The sequence below is a fragment of the Schistocerca gregaria genome, unplaced genomic scaffold (assembly GCF_023897955.1).
Source record: "Schistocerca gregaria isolate iqSchGreg1 unplaced genomic scaffold, iqSchGreg1.2 ptg000418l, whole genome shotgun sequence".
In the NCBI taxonomy this organism is placed as follows: Eukaryota; Metazoa; Arthropoda; class Insecta; order Orthoptera; family Acrididae; genus Schistocerca; species Schistocerca gregaria.
This window is the reverse complement of record NW_026061850.1, coordinates 390,323-397,752: the sequence shown is the minus strand read 5'-3', so window position 1 is coordinate 397,752 and position 7,430 is coordinate 390,323.

The window sequence follows — 7,430 nt, the reverse complement described above, 5'->3', positions numbered from 1 at the left end:
TATACTCATCTGTTTCGCAGTGGAGTAATGTATTTGAATCGTTAAATGTGTGCAAATGTTTTTTGTTTAGAGCAGGCTCATCTGGTTGTATGACCAGAAAGCAGATTCTCCATTGAATGGGTTTTTAGTGCAGATTGGACACCACATGCACCTTACTGAATAACAAATGTTCGGAATTTGATAAATCTTGTTGAGGTATCTCATTCATTTGCTTTATATTTTTTAAAATATTATTGCAATGGTCACTAAAAATAATCAATGTGCTGCACAAATTGTGGTACATGTTTCTTCTCTCTCAACAGGGAGATTCCGTTTCATGACTGCTATGTTTATTCAAACATCGAGTGTGATTATGTTGGATGGAAATCACCACACCGAGCATTCTGACGATTGGAGTTATTAAGAATACTGTTTTCTTTTGCTAGGTGCTTCCTTTGATTGATACCTTTATCACTTATATTCGTCAATTTGACAGTGGAGTAATGTAATTGATTCGTGAAATGTGGATATATGTTTTTTGTTTACAGCAGGGTCATCTGTTTGTATGGCCAGAAAGCAGATTCCACATTCAATCGTCTTTTGGTGCATATTTGACATTACATGCACAAATTGTGGTACATGTTTCTTGCCTCTCAACAGGGAGATTCTGTTTCATGACTGCTATGTTTGTTCAAACATGGAGTGTGATTTTGTTGGATGGGAACTACCGCTCCAAGCATCCTGAGTATAGGAGTTACTGGGAAAGACATCATTCTTTTCCTAGGTGCTTCTTTCGATTTTTACCCTTATAACTTATACTCATCTGTTTCGCAGTGGAGTAATGTATTTGAATCGTTAAATGTGTGTAAAAGTTTTTGTTTAGAGCAGGGTCATCTGGTTGTATGACCAGAAAGCAGATTCTCCATTGAATGGGTTTTTAGTGCAGATTGGACACCACTTGCATTTTACTGTATAACAAATGTTAGGAATTTGATAATTATTCTTGTTTTCGTATCTCCTTCAATTGCTTTAAATTTTTAAAAATCTTATTGCAATGATCACTAAAAACAATCAATGTGCTGCACAAATTGTGGTACATGTTTCTTCTCTCTCAACAGGGAGATCCCGTTTCATGACTGCTATGTTTATTCAAACATCAAGTGTGATTTTGTTTGATGGAAATCACCATTCCGAGCGTTCTGACGATTGGAGTTATTAGAAATACTGTTTTCTTTTGCTAGGTGCTTCCTTTGATTGATACCTTTATCACTTGTATTCGTCAATTTCACAGTGGAGTAATGTATTTGATTCGTGAAATGTGGGTAAATGTTTGTTGTTTACAGCAGGGTCATCTGGTTGTATGGCCAGAAAGCAGATTCTCTATTCAGTGGTCTTTTGGTGGAGATTTGACACCACATGCACCTTACTGAATAACAAATGTTCGGAATTTGATAAATCTTCTTGTTGAGGTATCTCCTTCATTTGCTTTATATTTTTTAAAATATTATTGCAATGGTCACTAAAAATAATAAATGTGCTGCACAAATTGTGGTACATGTTTCTTCCCTCTCAGCAGGGAGATTCCGTTTAATGCCTGCTATGTTCTACTTTCGTGTGTAATTTTGTTGGATGGAAGCACTACTCCGAGCATTCTGACAATTCTAGTTATTAGGAAAGACTTCCTTCTTTTCTAAGTCCTAGTTTTGATTGTTACCCTCATCACATATATTCATCAATTTCACAGTGGAATAATATATTTGAATCGTGAAATGTGGGTAAATGATTGTTGATTACAGCAAGGACATCTGTTTGTATGGCCAGAAAGCAGATTCCGAATTCGATCGTCTTTTGATGCATATTTGACACCACATGCACAAATTGTGGTACATGTTTCTTGCCTCTCAACAGGGAGATTCTGTTTCATGACTGCTATGTTTGTTCAAACATGGATTGTGATTTTGTCTGATGGGAACTACCACTCCATGCATCCTGAGTGTTGGAGTTATTAGGAAAGACCTCTTTCTTTTCCTAGGTGGTTCTTTTGATTGTTACCCTTATAACTTATATTCATCTGTTTCGCAGTGGAGTAATGTATTTGAATCGTTAAATGTGTGTAAATGTTTTTTGTTTAGAGCAGGGTCATCTGGTTGTATGACCAGAAAGCAGATTATCAATTCAATGGGTTTTTGGTGAAGTTTGGATACCACTTGCATTTTACTTAATAACAAATGTTAGGAATTTGATAATTATGCTTGTTTTCGTATCTCCTTCAATTGCTTTAAATTTTTAAAAATCTTATTGCTATGGTCACTAAAAATAATCAATGTGCTTCAAAAATTGTGGTATATGTTTCTTCTGTCTGAACAGGGAGATTCCGTTTCATGACTGCTGTGTTTATTCAAACATCGAGTGTGATTATGTTGGATGGAAATCACCACTCCAAGCGTTCTGACGGTTGGAGTTATTAGATATGCTGTTTTCTTTTGCTAGGTGCTTCCTTTGATTGATACCTTTATCACTTATATTAGTCAATTTCACAGTGGAGTAATGTATTTGATTCGTGGAATGTGGGTATATGTTTGTTGTTTACAGTAGGGTCATCTGGTTGTATGGCCAGAAAGCAGATTCTCTATTCAATGGTCTTTTGGTGCTGATTGGACACCACATGCACTTTACTGAATAATGAATGTTCGGAATTTGATAAATGTTGTTGTTTAGGTATCTCCTTTATTTTTTTTTATTTTTAAAAATCTTATTGCAATGGTCACTGAAAATAATAAATGTGCTGCACAAATTGTGGGACATGTTTCTTCCCTCTCAACAGGGAGATTCCGTTTAATGCCTGCTATGTTCTAATTTCGAGTGTGATTATGTTGGATGGGAAGCACTACTCCGAGAATTGTAACAATTGTAGTTATTAGGAAAGACATCTTTCTTTTGCTGAGTCCTTGTTTTGATTGTTACCCTCATCACATATATTCATCAATTTCAATGTGGAATAATATATTTGAATCGTGAAATGTTTGTAAATGTTAGATAATTACAGCAGGGTCATCTGGTTGTATGGCCAGAAAGCAGATTCCCTATTCAATCATCTTTTGGTTCATATTTGACACCACATGCACAAATTCTGGTACATGTTTCTTGCCTCTCAACATCGAGATTCTGTTTCATGACTGCTATGTTTGTTCTAACATGGAGTGTGATTTTGTTGGATGGGAACTACCACTCCAAGCACCCTTTTATTGGAGTTATTAGGAAAGACCTCTTTCTCTTCCTAGGTGCTTCTTTTGATTGTTACCCTTATAACTTATATTCATCTCTTTCACAGTGGAGTAATGTTTTTGAATCGTTAAATGTGTGTAAATGTTTTTTGTTTAGAGCAGGGTCATCTGGTTGTATGACCAGAAACAGATTCTTAATTCAAAGGGTTTTTAGTTCATATAGGGCACCACTTGCATTTTACTGAATAACAAACGTTAGGAATTTGATAAATAGTCTTGTTTTCGTATCTCCTTCAATTGCTTTAAATTTTTAAAAATCTTATTGCAGTGGTCACTAAAAATAATAAATTTGCTGCACAAATTGTGCTACATGTTTCTTCCCTCTCAACAGAGAGATTCCGTTTAAATGCCTGCTATGTTTGTTCTACTTTTGATTGTGATTTTGTTTGATGGGAAGCACTACTCCGAGCATTCTGACAATTGGAGTTATTAGGAAAGACTTCTTTCTTTTGCTGAGTCCTTGTTTTGATTGTTACCCTCATCACATATATTCATCAATTTCACAGTGGAATAATATAGTTGAATAATGAAATGTGTTTAAATGTTTGTTGATTACAGCAGGGTAATCTGGTTGTTTGGTCAGAAAGCAGATTCCCCATTCAATCGTCTTTTGGTGCATATTTGACACCACATGCACAAATTGTGGTACATGTTTCTTCCCTCCCAACAGGGAAATTCTGTTTAATGCCTGCTATGTTTGTTCTACTTTTGAGTGTGATTTTGTTGGATGGGATGTACTACTTCGAGTATTCTGACAATTGGAGTTATTAGCAATGACTTCTTTCTTTTGCTGAGTCCTTGTTTTGATTGTTACCCTCATCACATATATTCATCAATTTCAAAGTGGAATAATATATTTGAATCGTGAAATGTAGGTAAATATTTGTTGATTACAGCAGGGTCATCTTGTTGTATGGCCAGAAAGCAGATTCTCCATTCAGTCGTCTTTTGGTGCATATTTGACACCACATGCACAAATTGTGGTACATGTTTCTTGCCTCTCAACAGGGAGATTCTGTTTCAAGTTTGCTATGTTTGCTAAAACATGGAGTGTGAATTTGTTGGATGGGAACTACCACTCCAAGCATCCAGAGGATTGGAGTTATTAGGAAAGACCTCTTTCTTTTCCTTGGTGCTTCTTTTGATTGTTACCCTTAGAACTTATATTCATCTGTTTTGCAGTGGAGTAATGTATTTGAATCGTTAAATGTGTGTAAGTGTTTTCTGTTTAGAGCTGGGTCATCTGGTTGTATGACCAGAAAGCAGATTCTCCATGGAATGGGTTTTTAGTGCAGATTGGACACCACTTGCATTTTACTGTATAACAAATGTTAGGAATTTGATAATTATTCTTGTTTTCGTATCTCCTTCAATTGCTTTAAATTTTTAAAAATCTTATTGCAATGGTCACTAAAAATAATCAATGTACTGCACAAATTGTGGTACATGTTTCTTCTCTCTGAACAAGGAGATTCCGTTTCATGACTGCTATGTTTATTCAAACATCGAGTGTGATTATGTTGATTGGAAATCACCACACCGAGCATTCTGACGATTGTAGTTATTAAGAATACTGTTTTCTTTTGCTAGGTGCTTCCTTTGATTGATACCTTTATCACTTATATTCGTCAATTTCACAGTGGAGTAATGTATTTGATTCGTGAAATGTGGGTATATGTTTTTTGTTTAGAGTAGGGTCATCTAGTTGTATGGCCAGAATGCAGATTCTCTATTCAGTGGTCTTTTGGTGCAGATTGGACACCACATGCACTTTACTGAATAAGGAATGTTCGGAATTTGATAAATCTTCTTGTTGAGGTATCTCCTTCATTTGCTTTTTATTTTTAAAAATATTATTGCAATGGTCACTAAAATATTAAATGTGCTGCACAAATTGTGCTACATGTTTCTTCCCTCTCAACTGGGAGATTCCGTTTAAAGCCTGCTATGTTCTAATTTCGAGTGTGATTTTGTTGGATGGGAAGCACTACTCCGAGCATTATGACAATTGTAGTTATTAGGAAAGACGTCTTTCTTTTGGGGAGTCCTTGTTTTGATTGTTACCCTCATCAAATATATTTATCAATTTCACAGTGGATTAATATATTTGAATCGTGAAATGTGGGTAAATGTTTGTTGATTACAGCAGGGTAATCTGGTTGTATGGCCAGAAAGCAGATTCTACATTCAATCGTCTTTTGGTGCATATTTGACACTACATGCACAAATTGTGGTACATGTTTCTTGCCTCTCAACAGGGAGATTCTGTTTCATGACTGCTATGTTTGTTCAAACATGGAGTGTGATTTTGTTGGATGGGAACTACCACTACAAGCATCCTGAGTATAGGAGTTATTGGGAAAGACCTCCTTCTTTTCCTAGGTGTTTCTTTTGATTTTTACCCTTATAACTTATACTCATCTGTTTCGCAGTGGAGTAATGTATTTGAATCATTAAATGTGTGTAAATGTTTTTTGTTTAGAGGACGGTCATCTGGTTGTATGACCAGAAAGCAGATTCTCCATGGAATGGGTTTTTAGTGCAGATTGGACACCACTTGCATTTTACTGTATAACAAATGTTAGGAATTTGATAATTATTCTTTTTTTCGTATCTCCTTCAATTGCTTTAAATTTTTAAAAATCTTATTGCAATGGTCACTAAAAATAATCAATGTACTGCACAAATTGTGGTACATGTTTCTTCTCTCTCAACAAGGAGATTCCGTTTCATGACTGCTATGTTTATTCAAACATCGAGTGTGATTATGTTGGGTGGAAATCACCACTCCAAGCGTTCTGACGATTGGAGTTATTAGAAATACTGTTTTCTTTTGCTATTTGCTTCCTTTGATTGATACCTTTATCACTTATATTCGTCAATTTCACAGTGGAGTAATGTATTTGATTCGTGAAATGTGGGTAAATGTTTGTTGTTTAGAGCAGGGTCATCTGGTTGTATGGCCATAAAGCAGATTCTCTATTCAATGGTCTTTTGGAGCAGATTGGACACCACATGCACCTTACTGAATAACAAATGTTCGGAATTTGATAAATCTTCTTGTTGAGGTATCTCCTTCATTTGCTTTATATTTTTAAAAATATTATTGCAATGGTCACTAAAAATTATAAATGTGCTGCACAAATTGTGGTACATGTTTCTTCCCTCTCAACAGGGAGGTTCCGTTTAATGCCTGCTATGTTCTACTTTCGAGTGTTATTTTGTTGGATGGAAGCTCTACTCCGAGCATTCTGACAATTGGAGTTATTAGGAAAGACGTCTTTCTTTTGCTAAGTCCTGGTTTTGATTGTTACCCTCATCACATATATTCATCAATTTCACAGTGGAATAATATATTTGAATCGTGAAATGTGGGTAAATGATTGTTGATTACAGCAAGGTCATCTGGTTGTATGGCCAGAAAGCAGATTCCACATTCAATCGTCTTTTGGTGCATATTTGACACCACATGCACAAATTGTGGTACATGTTTCTTGCCTCTTAACAGGGAGATTCTGTTTCATGACTGCTATGTTTGTTCAAACATGGAGTGTGATTTTGTTGGATGGGAACTACCAATCCAAGCACCCTGAGTATTGCAGTTATTAGGAAAGACCTCTTTCTCTTCCTAGGTGTTTCTTTTGATTGTTACCCTTATAACTTATATTCATCTCTTTCGCAGTGGAGTAATGTATTTGAATCGTTAAATGTGTATAAATGTTTTTTGTTTACAGCAGAATCATCTGGTTGTATGGCCAGAAAGCAGATTCCCCATTCAATCCTGTTTTGGTGCATATTTGACATCACATGCACAAATTGTGGTACATGTTTCTTGCCTTTAAACAGGGAGATTCTGTTTCATGACTGCTATGTTTGTTCAAACATGGAGAGTGATTTTGTTGGATGGGAACTACCACTCCAAGCATCCTGAGTGTAGGAGTTAGTGGGAAAGACCTCTTTCTTTTCCTAGGTGCTTCTTTTGTTTGTTACCATTATAACTTATATTCATCTGTTTCGCAGGGCAGTAATGTATTTAAATTGTTAAATGTGTGTAAATGTTTTTTGTTTATAGCACGGTCATCTCGTTGTATGAACAGAAAGCAGATTATCCATTCAATGGCTTTTTGGTGCAGTTTGGACACCACTTGCATTTTACTGAATAACAAA